Genomic DNA, 14,342 nt, shown 5'->3' with positions numbered 1-14,342 from the left:
TGTTTGCTTTCAGCCAAGCTACCAATTGGCCTTCCTGCACAAAGGTTTGAGGTTTTGTTGGCTGACTTATGGGCCTGGAGTGAAAAAAAAAGGAGGACCAAAACAAGCAGAAATTAATTGTAACTCGGCCACTGTAATTATGTGGTTTGTCTTTGCATGCAAAACAAATTCTGTTAACTGTTTTGAGCAAATATAAGTTCTGAAAGCTGTAGGTTCTAATAGGGGTTGTCACAATATACATTTCAAACTTGATGCTAAGGAAAATATTGAGTGCCATTTCAGATGCCAAAGTTTTATTTACTGCATGCGTCTTTTCTTTTCTGCTGTTTAAGAAGAAAAGAGACACTCCATGCATTACAGCATGGGCCCATGACAATATTTGCATTTTCTAGAAGCCAAGCATCTGGGCTTTGTGCATATGCAGAGCTTCTATTTTTAACCGTCGGCTTATTATGGGGTCTCCGCTTGTGTTGCTTTGTCAGAAATGAAAAAGGTGGGAAACCATTGGATGTGAATGTACCCACATGCACAGGTGCCAGCGTGAAAAACAGCTTTTTTGCAGTGTTAATACTCATGCCTGACTTAATATACGTTATTAATATACAGATGATAAAAAAGGGGAGCTGTCACTGAGTTATTTCCATGGAATCACTTCTGTATTCAGCCTGAAAGAGCAAGTTTATGGGAACGAGAGAGCAGACCAGAGCCAGACAGCCGAGCAACTGATCCGCCTGTACACACTGCTGTAAACACCGTCCTATCTGAGCTCTTCACAAGAAACATGCAAAGGTAATAAAACAAAATAACACGGAGACATGAAGCAACACGGTCATATTTTTCTAAAAGCAGCAACTTTGAACCTGAACAGCTGAACCAGATCTCTGACACCAGAGCTGCGCTTCTGTTAAGCTATGAGGCTTGTTGTCCTTCGTCAGGCTTCGGAAGTAAAAAGTCCGAACCGTAACCTCCCCATTAGTCTCTGACACTAACGACAACAAACACGCACAATATACTTGAAAATAAGGTAAAAACATTGTCGTTAGAATGTTTAGATACTTAAATAGCACATTTTTACAAGAACAATGTCCGAGAATATTGCCTACTAGCAAAAGCTAAGGTTAATGTTAGCCACAAAGTTTAAGAAAGTGTCAGTGAATGTATAACGAGGCGTACATCTTAAAACCGTTCTCCAGCTTACTTGTTGGGGCTTCGGATCGATGTACAAACCTCGGCCAAGCCCTGCAAGCACCTAGTGTAAAATGCCATTTTCAATAGATAGAAAACAACCGAGCCTCTTTTCCCCGAACGCGGAAACTGACATGCAAAGAGCCCATACATACTTCACACTGCTGCTACCTGCCCACAGACTGGTGCTTATAAAGGAAACAAGGCACACAACAATGCACCAACAACGAAGGGCAGCTTCTCCCCACCAAACACATTACCCTCGGTGATCCGATGATATTTAGACCAACTGCTGGAATGACCGCTGTCTACCTGATCACCCACAAGCAGGAGCAAGGTATAAAGACGGAGACAGGACAGGTGGACACCGAGGGACGTGAAAGAGAAGAAAAAAAGGACTGGCTAATGTGATGTGAGCAGAGGAAAACGGGGTAAAATATGAATGTGTAGTGTCTAAACATTTTATTCTAAAATTGTTTCACACCTGCATTGGTTGTAACGTTGCACACTCAAAGTTGGGGAAAGAAGCTGCTCTGCTGAAAGTGAATTTTTACAATCATAAAAAAAAAGGCCTGATTCACGCCCAATAAAAAAAATGAATAGGTTTTTATGCTATTTCACTTTTCATCCATATGTAAACTTCATTTAGTATGACAAAAAANTTTAATGGGCCAGTCGCTATGTTCAGAGGGCTTGATAGTAAATATTTAGAAAATGACATACAAAAGACAAGAAGCCACAAGGTACTACTAATTGAGAACATATTGAATCATTTGAAAGTCTAACAAATATGTAGAGTTATTATCCAATGAACAGAACTGGACAATTTAACTGCTTTCACTACTGTAATAAAACAAACAAACTTTCAAATTGTTCAACTCAGAATGAGATACAAATCAAATCAAAGTTTGTAAAAAAAAAAAAAAAAAACAATAACTAAAAATTAGTTCAGAGTTCCTTAACCAGCTCAATTAATTTAACAGAGTGTCTCTTTTAGTTTGAAATTGAATATTCTATTCAGTTCTTTTGTTAGTTGTTTTGCAAGTAAAAACAAAAAGCCATGTCATTGTAAGAGCACAGGCGTAAAAGTCAGGTAGAGAATGTGTGGCTTTGCCAGTCCTACCACAGAGTTGAATTCCTCGATGGAGGAGCAGTCTGGTTATTCCTCAAGATGAATAGGCAAATCCACCCACATCCTCAAGGCTCTGAGCTGGCTCGCCATCTCCCTCGTCAGGAAGGTTTACAAATCTCCCTGTGTAAAACAGAACTATTACTAACATTACAAATTCTAACTTTTTACGGCCATAAGAATATCAGAATCATTGCAACATAGCATTATACCACAAAAGAAACACCATTGACATTCTCAGTATTTCTCTCACTGTACAGTAGTTTCCTTTAAGCATTTGTTTCTTTACATAATAAAGGAATGCATTCCCCCTTCTTTTTAGCACTTTTTTAATGCTTAAAATAAAACAGCAATCTTGTATAAATATATACCAGTACATCTATATTACTGAATAAAATAAAATGTTTTTATGTCATGTGATTTATGGTTTCACTTTTCAGGTGTTAAAACAGAAACAACATTCAAAATTTTCCACTGCTCCCTAAGAGAAAAATCATTGTACAACATGGAAACAAAGCTAAAGATACACTACTAGAAATACCACATTCAAATTAAATTAAAAACCATTAAATATTTGAAAAACAAACAAACAAAAAAATTTTGCTTATGTGATGCAACAAAACACTGGGAAAAGAGTTCAATACATCTTAGCTTGTAGCTGGCTGAGGTTCACACAGAAACATAACTGCTAGTGGCGCTAGGCGGCTAGCCATTTTACTCAGCTGCTCAAATTCACCAAGACTTCGCCAGAAGTTATATTCCTGACCGTCNACCTAATCGCTAATATCACTAAGTGTACCGATCATATTTAATTTTAATACATCAGTAATGTGCCATTTTAATGAGCAGTGCCACAGATAAAGCATGTTTTTATTGTGTTTACTCTCTGTAACATAGTTTAGACTTAGATATTTGATTCTATGCATCATAATTTCAGGGATGGAAACATCTAGTCTCCTGTCCAAACATAGCATGAACTTCACTTTTTTTTGCCACTAGTGGCATTTATTTTGAAAGAAATCCAACTGGCAGGGGAGAACATGGAACCAAGGAGCAACGTTGCAGAGTTCTAGTCTAGACCACCGAACCCGAGACCAAGACAAGACAAAGACCAGCACCCCACGCTACGTGACACAATAAAATTAAGTTTACATATCAAAATTGCTTCTCAAATTGATCTGAAAGATCCACAATCCCTTAAAAAACACCTAGATATTAAATACCTAGAGCTGAAATAAATTTAACCAGTATCAATTCAAACTCTTCTTCATTCTGTTTTGCTTTCGTCTCTGTGCTACAATCTGCGGAGGTCTCCTGCCATCCCTAAAAAAAATAACGCCCTGGGCGGTTGCCCATATTGCCAATGTCAGAAACCAAAACTGTGCACCATTAAACATAGCAATTAACGGTCAACGCTCAACTATGAACACTGTCCCAAAGCGCAATAAGCAAGAAGTAACCTAGCAGAAGGAGCACCGTGACTGTTTTCATCCTCCCTCCTGCTGCGAAATCTGCCACCATGACGGGCGACAAAAACAAAGAGCAATGAGCATGCTCTGCGTTCTTGTTTTACTTATTCGCCATTTATATATATATTAAATACAATACTTACTGCAGTGTACGCAGAGCATTACAAGAACAAAGAACGGCTCTCAGTGAGGTTTCAGTCCTATCAACCTTAGTAAAGATCCGTCCAGAAGAATCGGGTCCTGAATGTCATATTACTATATTGCACTTTGGTCACAGGGTTGTCCCATATTTGCGACACCTCAGTCAACACCTCCACACAATAATTCAGTGCATGAGTGACAACTTTTTTTTTTATCGCAGATGCAACGTGTGTCTCAGTCAGTACAGCTAGCGTTGCTAGCATCACGTCCACAGATCTTACCTTTCTTTAAGCTTTCCTTCCAAGTGACGCTAAAAGTTGGACGAAGTCCCCACCGTCTGTGAAAGCGAAGCGCTGCTTATTTTACATGTCTATATCTATGATTTATGCAGCGCTATTGTTATTACTGACGATTAGACAGACATCTTCTCCCACTCAGAGGAAACCACTGCACATGTCTTGGAGCTTCGCGTGCGGGTAAATGGGGAGGAGATGGGTGACAACAGACACCTAAGTCACGTTATTGCTTGGATTTTACGGCGCCACCTTAAGACCCTGAACTTCACATTTTAACGGAAACAAAAGTGCAATGCCACTTGCACGTTACGAGTAACGCGACAGTTTTGTAGAAATGTAGTGAAGTATAAAGTACAGATACTTACTGTAAAATGTAGTGGAGTAAAAGTAGAAAGTATCCATTATTAAATCTACTTAAGTAAAGTACAGATACACGAAAATTGTACTTAAGTACAGTAACGAAGTACTTGCACTTCGTTACTTCCTACCACTGGCCTGAGACTTGACCATTGTTAGGTACTAATTTTTGGTTCAAATGCGTTTTACTTATTTGATTTTTACAAACCCAACTTCTCCAATACATCGAGTTGTAAGGAAGAAAGAGCGCACATGGAACTTGCTTTGACAAGATTCCCAGTCGACATCGTCTTGTGTTTTATTAACTTTATTCTCTAACGTGGTATGTAAAAGTAGTCCAACTTATTTGCCTGTCCACACAATTAATCTCTTGGTGCCATGTTTAATTCCTAAAAGGAAGTTGTCATTGTTTTGAAGGATTGTGATTGGTCGACATTTTTGCACCTGATAGTATTTTAATTTAACTTATATACCTGAAGTTAAAATCCGTTGAGTTTGTCAACAGTTCAGTTGTGAGCCTTATATTAGAGAAGTACTTACAAGGAAAAGAGGATCCATCTAGACATCATGACATCAGGTACTAATGTACTAATTATTAAGACCAGTTGTACTCTTAATAATTTTGTTTGACAGAAGATATTGTTTTTCTTGTTTTGAAAGAAATCTACATTAGCCCGGTAAAAAAAACAGCCCCTTGTTCTANTGGCGCTAGGCGGCTAGCCATTTTACTCAGCTGCTCAAATTCACCAAGACTTCGCCAGAAGTTATATTCCTGACCGTCTTGTCTTCAAAATAGTGGCTGTTGCATCACACAATGTACTTCAGAAGACACAAATAAATTTTAGTCATTTTAAATCACTCAAAATTTACAATTTTTCTCTTTATAGCCGCGCAGGGGCTCTTGTCCGTCTCTTCACTCTGGCTTCTTCTCGGAAGAGCCGATTTTACGGGGTGGGACTTAAACTGACAAGCCAATCAGAGGTCAGCACTTCTTGCTAAAGCCAATCGCAACGCTCCTATGAAACATTGCTGTGATTGATACATTTTATAGTGAATAGGAAGTACGTGTTTTTTTTTGTTATTGTTGTTTTAAAGTTTTATTACTAAATAACACATTATTAAACCAACAGAATTTATTTTAGTAAAGCAGAAATTTTACTGACAAATTTGCTAATAAAATGGATTAATAAAGCTAGTAAAATTACAGCATTTCTTCCACATTGCCAAATTAAGAACAATCCAACTCCATGAACAGAGGACTCATCTAACTAAACTCAAAATGATTGTGTTTAACTTTACTTTGTTCCACTTTGCTTTTCCTGCTGCTCCTTCCAATCACCTAAAGTGATTGTGATTCTCAACGACACTTCCTCCTTCTTCTAGAAGCTACCAGATTGATGCCATGATGTCACCTCACCGTGCTGGTCACAGGGGGCAAAGCACTACCTCTGCTACTTCCGTCTGTTGCCCCTCTTCAGACAGCGCTGCATTGTTTCTCAGCCAAAGTTAGCAGATCAGCAGTACTGCAGATCCTTTGCTCCCAAACTGGCCACAACGTGGGAGAAATCCTTCTTTTTGGAAAAAGAGGACAGTTCCCAGCGTGGCGACACCTGCTGTGAGAGCTTTACTAATTGGGCTTCTAATCTTTTGAATCAGAAACAAACAAACAAACAAACAAAAAGAGTGGGAAAGAACAGATGGACGATATTGTGGATGAGTTGGATGTTGTGGGATCCTTTGCTTATCTATTTGATTTCCCTTTTTTATCTTTCTCTGCACGAGGCTGTGTATAACAGAGCGATAGATCATTTTAGTAAAATATGTGGAGATTTGCTTGTTTGGGAGCATTTGTGGCTTGTGCATGTGCTTTCAGTTTGCTTTCATGAGTGTGTGGTGGCGTGTGTGGTCAGGAGGGGTCCACTAAAACTTCCTTATGATTCATCATCGGAAAAACACAATTAACTCCCTCACTGCCTCCCAATTATTTCCGAAGAGGAAATTAAAGTCTCCCAACTGAAACGCTGAACAATCGAAGACAGACGAACGCTGCACTCAAATGTTCCACAGCGATGCCTTGCTCTAACGCTCTGCTGTCATGGCGGCCATACGGATCATCTGCACGTAAAACAAAAAGCCTTTCTTGTGTTTTTTTTTTCTTCTTCTTGCCTCTTTGTGACTCAGACGCAGCTGTGTTGATTGCAGTTATTAAAACAATCAATTGGCTTGCAATGAAGGCGAAGGTGGCAGAATGGGAGGAAAAGGAAAGAGGAAAAAGGTGTTGGCGTTCCGTTGATGGTTGGAAAAGGTCTGGCTCGGGACCCGAAACCAGGCAAATAAAAACTAAACAGTATATTTACTCAAACTGAACATTCACTGTTTTTTTTTTCAAGCCACCACTAAATATTTAGCAGACGAGTATAAAAACTCCTCAGCACCCTTTTTTTTCTTTTCTTTTTGTTATTGTCAAATTTAAAACAAAAATAACTAGTACAACTTTTCACCATCCCATCCAGGCCGGGTTCTTGAACTTATCGGTACCAACTGCTTTCTCTTCTTAATGAGAACAACGTCAATGTTTTGTGGGCAGAGCTGGAGAGGTGCCTGTGAGCAAGGCAGCCTAAAAATACCTGATTCAGATGCTTCGGTTCTGCCAGAAGCAAACTATTGTGGGCAGAGGAAGAATACCCAAAATGTTTTACCAAATTAATTTAATTTAAAAAAGAAGTTCTGATACACGCTAAAAGAAATGCAAAAAAAAATGAATAAAATCCATCCATTGTCCATAACAGCTTGTCCCTGCCATGGCTACAGAGGTTGGCACCTATTTCCTGCAGTTGCTACGACGTTGGACAAACCCCAAAAAGGGTTGCCGCTGACAGTCCATCTTGGAGACACAAAAGACAAACAACCAGGCGCGTCATGCTTTTAAACTGTGGAAGAAAACCTGGACAGAACCGAGAAAGTCAGGATTTCACACCGAGGATCTTCTTGCTGCCCACTGCACCACCGTTCAGCTGGCAAATAGATTTTCCATTTTAAAAGTAAAGTCTTGCACATTCTTGTCATCTAGCAAATGGAACTAATCTTTTTCATGGCAACTGACAAGTAAAAAATTAGGCTAACATAATGTTCTCAGCTGTAGGTGATTACTTTAAAACACTCCACAGGTGTGAGCACTTTAAAGAGGCAGTGTTGTGTGTTTTTACAGCCACATAGTGTCATTTTATAGCACAGTCAAGAAACTACGCTCCCTTAAGTTGTTGCAGAGATGCTGTATACCTCAAATATGACTTGAAAAGAAATTTGAAAAACATTTCAAGGTGATTTAACACCTTGAAATCAGCCCTCTGCCTCTTTAAGAAAGTCATGCAATGTTTGAGAAATCCTTTAATCTCCCGTGGCAACCGTTCAGCCGATCAAAATGCCTGGGTGGACCTAGCCCCGCCTTCAAGGACGAAGCTCCTCCTCAGAGCTGCAGTTTCCGAGCTTCTGCCTCACAGAGCAGCTCCTCCCCTGCTCAGCTCCTTCAGACTAGCCAGCAGACATTAGTAAACACCTTGTGAAACTGCGCATTTACAGTTCCATTATACGAGCTTCTTCTCAGTTCAACGCTGATAAAAAATGTCGTTAAAGGGTTAATAGAGGAGAGATGTTGTGATGACTTCCTGAAGGCGGATTTTCAGAAAGAGCAGGAGTTTCTTAAAGAGACAGAGACCCAATTTCAAGATATTAAATCAGGAAGTTAAATGTCTTTCAACAACTGAAGGTAACATAGTTACTTGATTATGCCATAAAATTGCACTATGTTCCTGGAAAACACATCATACCCCTTAAAGGAACAAGAGAGGAATTCTAAATATGGTTTTAGCTCAAAAGTTTTTTATTAAATAGTCACAAACTGACGATTGTCAATTTTACTCATAAATTTCATACATCAAGTCTGTCAATACCAAGCTGAGAACTTAGAAAACATCAGGGCACAGATGAAACTAGTCTATTAAGACAATCGTTTTTGACTCCAGACAATCTTTCATGAACAATAAATCATACAACAACAGAAAAAACACACATATTCAGTGAGGTTCTTTAAAAACTCTGTCCTTTAACATATTGCTAATGTTTGTATTTGCTTTCCCATTTTGAGATATTCTTAAATGTACGCTGCATTTTCAACAGACCTTATGCAAACAAAAGCCAGAGGCAGAGTCGGCTGCACAATACGAACGTGGATTTGTCCCGCCACAAATCGCTTCCTGCGTCTAATCTTTACAGCTCAGAGGTCACGTCGTTTACAGGAAGAATCACAGTGAAATCTGCTTTGATCCGCCGGCCCGAGTGTCACAGAAGGTTTTCCGGGCCACGGGGGCTTACGAGCGGATCACCGTTTAATAGCTTACTTCGAGGTTTTCCAGAGGATTTTCATCAATCCAAACCGAAAGATTAGTGAGATTTAAAGGCACTTGGAGAATGCCAAGCTCTGTACACTGTCACATTGTTTTGCAATAAGCAGATGAGAACAAAGCCTGTCATAGATATCTAAATATTCCCCCTCCCCCTTTTTTTAGCAGCAGTAAACAGGTCCCGGTATTTCCTTTGTCTATTTTCTTCGTTCTCCTGTTTTGTCACCAAATAGAGGCTGTAATTTGGGGGGAAATCCTGCTGGCAAACATTTTCATAGGAGGGATTTGACAGAGCCAACTGCACCTGCAAACGGTTCAAAAGAAGTCAAACTTATATTGATCGCTTAAACTGGTGATCTTTTCCTTTATTTGAGTCGAAGGATATCGCAGGATTCGTTTTTGCAAACCGACTAAATTTCCGTTCGTCTGGGAGTGAGATCTCAAAAGGATTTCTTCACATAGACGCATGGGAAGTGAGACATTTCACTGCTACAATGAAATACAGTTATACAGTCATTTTCGGTAAGTTGGATCAGTTCGACCTTTTGTTGTTTGACAACCGCCGTTAATATTTCTTTTTTGTTGATTCTTTTAAGTTTATATTGTACATTATATATTAATCGACATTTGGTTGCAAATACATGAGATTATAGGCAGTTGGCAAAGTAATCCCAACCGCTGGAGTTTTTTTTACATTTCATTACATCACAACCACAAACTACAATTCATTTTATTATAATGTTTCATGACACACTAATACATTGTGTCTCTAAATCTGGAGTGGAAACTAAATTGTTCAAATGAAAAAGTATGGAGTTATATTCATCCTCTCTGAGTCAATACAACCACCTCTGACAGTAATTACTGCTGTCAGTCGTTCAGAACATGTTTATAGTTTCTACAGACAGAAGGTTTTGTCCGTTCCTCTTTGCAAACCAGCAGATGTTCAGTCAGGTTGGGCTTTTGATTCAGATGTTTGCTCAGATTAGACCATTCTAATTCATGGATACACTTTGATTAAAGACCATTCATTTACTCCTCTGATTGGATCATCGACCAGTTCTGATCAGCTCCTCTATCCCTGTGAACACAATACAGTCACCACCATGTTTCAGAATGGAAGCGATAAACAGGGTGATCCACAGAGGTGCTTTTACACCTGGTAGTGTTTGGGATGTTTGGGTGAGAAATTAGAGTTTTATGCTCATCTGACCTTCTTTAGCACCTTCTTACACGAATTTACTGTAACACACTTCTCATGACTTCCTTTCACCGTGTTACTCTTTCTTTCTCTCCAGTGATAAAGTGAGATTAAAATACATACAGGTTAGATTAATCCGCTAATTAGGGTGGTTATACTGAGTTTCATTCAGGAGTAACAGAGTAAAGAGAAATGTGAAGACAAACTCAACTGTTTCCTTATTTAGTGATTTAGTGTTGGTCTGTCACACATTGACAAAATACTCAAAATATTCATTTTTCGTCATTTTTCAAGGCACTGCATTTGAAAAGTGAATTTTGGTTTTGCCATCTGCAGTGAGGGGCGGGGGGATTAGAGACACATAAGCAGGACAGGAAGTCCTCAATGAAACAATGTTTGGTCTTGGAGAGTCCGATAAGATGGTGAGGTTGTGTCTGTCCCGCAGCAGGAAAAATTCCTACCTCCGCTTCCCACATTCATTGTTTTATTTGACTTTAATCTGGGTTATTTTCACCTGTTTTGGCAATAATAAATCACTGTAATCCTTACTAATGAGGCTACGCCTCATTAATCTGAGTTACAATAAAAACCACATCGGGACTGTAAGGTGGGTTTTCTTTTGTGAAAAGCAACCTTGTTCCCATGAGTATGGATTTCCGTACCATCACCGGCATTTTAATCCAGATACATCTGTGACATGAAGCGTGTATAAATATTTATCTTTTCATTGAGTAGCAGAATTAAAAAAAAGCTTTGTGGGCACAGAGGCATTTTCCCCTCCAAGGGCTTTCCAGTTTAGTTAGCAAATCCGACTCAGAGTGGTGGGAGGTCCGGCGCTGCTAACTGCATGACTTCTTCAGCTGAGTGGCTTTTCTGTCTCCACGACCCGGAGCTCGTTCAGCACAAGGGTCCCGTGTTTTCACTTCCTCAAACAGAAGGACGTCAGAAAAACCTTCTCTCTGAGTCTGCGATGAACAGTCGGTTGGTTGGTGATGGTTTGGTGGAGTGGTTGAGGGCGAACAGGTAAATCCTAGCATGTTTTATATGATAATCCCTCGTAAAGCCCCACTTGGCTCATGACCAATCATGTCATGTCCCGCACAACTGGTTCTGGCAAGTGTCCAACTGTGGACAAATTCTGGGGACAGCAGCAAAAGTGTGTTGTTTTTTTTTCTTTTAGTTTCATGTGGACTGAAGTGAAGAGAGAAGGAAAGTTTCTTAAAGTGTTAGTTTTTTTTATTATTTTCTGCCACCATAAATAAATGTGGGGATAGCCCCTTAACCACCACACTGTTCATAAAATGTTTTTTTTTTTATTGTTTTTTTCCCCCCTTCATCTTTAATAGATTAACTTTAATTCCCTCTCTGTTTCCTAAATGCTCATTTTACCCAAATCTGCTCCAGCCTCCTCCTAAAATCTGCCTGTGATTTTTATGTCTCTTTGTCTCGCGTCCAACGGGAGAGCAGATGGAAAAAGCTGAGTCAGCTATGTGTTCTGGCCCGGGTTGTCCTGCGGTCCTTTCTGCGTGGTTGTTGGGTGTTCTTGTTTCGGGTACTCCAGGTACCACGCTCCCAAAACACGTCACATTGGGGACAGAATTGGTCTCTCCAAATTTGCCTTTAGGTATCAATGTTTGTGTCCAATGGACGTCTGTCCTGCGTTGAGCTTGTGACCCGTCCAGGACATACCTGCCTATCGCTAAGTAGCTGCTGAAGAAACCGTGGAAGGATGAGAGAGGTTAGACAACGGGTGTCCAAAGTGTGGTCTGGGGGCCATTTGTGGCTCTTGAAATGATTTTGGTCTGCCCCCAAGTCACAAGTCAAGAACAATACGAGTTTCGTCAACAGATATAGAGAATGACGGTGATAAAGAGACGTTTGGGAGTTTGGAAATTGTCTGATTTTCTTTTAATAAGGCCGCAGTCTGAAGCCTTGTTTATGTTTTGGATCATTAAGGACTTGTAGATTTAATTTTTTTAATGTATCTAACAGTCAAAACAGCAACAAGAAAATAATCTTGTATAATCATGCATGTGAAAACAGAATCTTGGTTTTGCCATCTGCAGTGAAGGACCTGGGTGTTTACAGACATTATTCATTCATTTAATTATTTTTGTGGCCTGCCACTAGTTTAAATTAGCCAGTTTTGGTCCCAGGGGCAAAAAGTCTGGATGCCACTGGTGTATACAATGGATGCATGCTATGCAGATGGATAAGTGTACGCTTTCTACTCAAGACATACATATTGCTGCATATTCTTGCTTCTTTTACTTTTTTTCTATATTCTATATTTTATTCAGAAATTCAGATTGAGTTAAATGACATTTTTGTACTATTCTATTCTTTAAAGAAATTAGCTAAAGAAAATAATGTGATGACTTAAAAGTGATTACTAATCGCTTTTGCCTTAGTAATCACCAGTATTGTGTGTATTCTAGCCATGTATTTTCATTTTTTTATAGCACAACCAAGTAACTAAACTTCAGTTATAAAAATGCTACATATATCAGATATAACTTAAAAGAAATTTGATTTTGTAATTTAATGCCTTGAAATCGGACCTGTGTCCCTTTAAGAAGCTGTGCTTTCAGGAAGTCATCACATGTCTCCTCTATTAACCTTTTAAGATACAATGATCTCCACTGATAGGCAGATTCACCAGGTGTTTGCTAATTGCTGCTGACTAGTCTGAAGCAGCCGAGTGTGGGGAGTGGTGCACTGTGACACTGAAGCTTGGAAACTGCAGCTCAGAGGAGGAGCTTTGACATTGAAGGCGGAGCTAGGTCCACCCAGGCATTTTGCAGAGCTGGATGGTTGCCATGGGAGATTAAAGGATTTCTCAAACATGCATGAAAGAATCAAGGCAACACTCCAGGTACCTTTTTGAGAAAGACCAGTCACAATAAAGATTAAAACAGGGGCCCACAAATGTGTAAAAAGTCTTAACATAATCCATCTTTAATTTCAGATGCATAAATTTGATCATTTATTGTAGAACAAATCTCATATTTAGTTATAATTAGTTATTACCTTTCACAAACTTACCAGTGACATTCTCACAATGTCAGGGCCTTTAGAGGAGAAACATACCAGAATTTTCACCTTAAAGAAATGTCTTTATGTTGAAATAATTCATGGATTTGTTGGTGATGTAACTGATAAACAGAAAATTATTTTATTTGGTCTCTTCCTGCTCTGTTATTATTATTTATTATAATATGTTTGACCGGTATTTTAACCATATAAAGGAAAGGAAAGGAAAGGAAAAGAAATGAAAGGAAAGGAAAGGAAAGGAAAGGAAAGGAAAGGAAAGGAAAGGAAAGGAAAGGAAAGGAAAGGAAAGGAAAGGAAAGTGTGTTGCCCTTAGTTTTATTAAAATAATTAGCTGGTTAAAACTATCAACATCTCTTCTGAAAAACAGAACCTGGGGCTCATTTTCACAGCGACTTTATGACTTTTTTTTTAAGACAAAGAATATCGTCTTAAAAAGTAAATGTTTTCTGCTCACTTTCTTCTTGATGCTCGAGTCTCGCTGTCCCCAAACAACTTTGGTAGAAAAAAAAGAAAGACAGAAAAGAAACGGACTGGGGAGCAACGCAGTTCAAAGAAGCTGCTGTCGAGAGGAAGTGACAGCGTCACGGTGCCAGCGATGCCATTCAAGATCCGAGTCGGTTCTGACCCATTTACCCCTCCATCTTTCCGGTTCTTTGTCTCTCCTTCTCTCCCTCTATCTCTTTGTATATGTGTATTTTTACGCTGAGGCCTCTTATGGAGGTTCGGACACAGCAGTGGACTTTCTTGTTGTTGTTGTTGTTGTTGCTCTTATGAAGTGTTTGTTCGTCTATGCTGGACTAACTGGACTTTTAATTGAGGGAAGGGGGAGAATTTTGGTCCAACTCAAGCTCATATTCATCAAATTACTCTTTTCTTCTGAATCTGAGATGATCTCCTCTCTTCCATTGTTGGCCAGGAGTTTCCGTCTGGTCGTTTTGTCCTGACGTTAAAACTTGGACAACAGTCAAAGCGAATTTACTCCGAATGCCTAAGTGAGAGTGCGTGAGGTCAGGGAGGATGTGCGCGCATGCCAACGAGAAGCCGACAAAAGGGGAAATAATTGCGTGTGTGTGTGTGTGTGTGTGTGTGTGTGTGTGTGTGTGTGTGTGT

The sequence above is a fragment of the Poecilia formosa genome, unplaced genomic scaffold (genome assembly GCF_000485575.1).
Source record: "Poecilia formosa unplaced genomic scaffold, Poecilia_formosa-5.1.2 Scaffold403, whole genome shotgun sequence".
NCBI lineage: Eukaryota > Metazoa > Chordata > Actinopteri > Cyprinodontiformes > Poeciliidae > Poecilia > Poecilia formosa.
Note: the sequence above shows the minus strand (reverse complement) of the source record.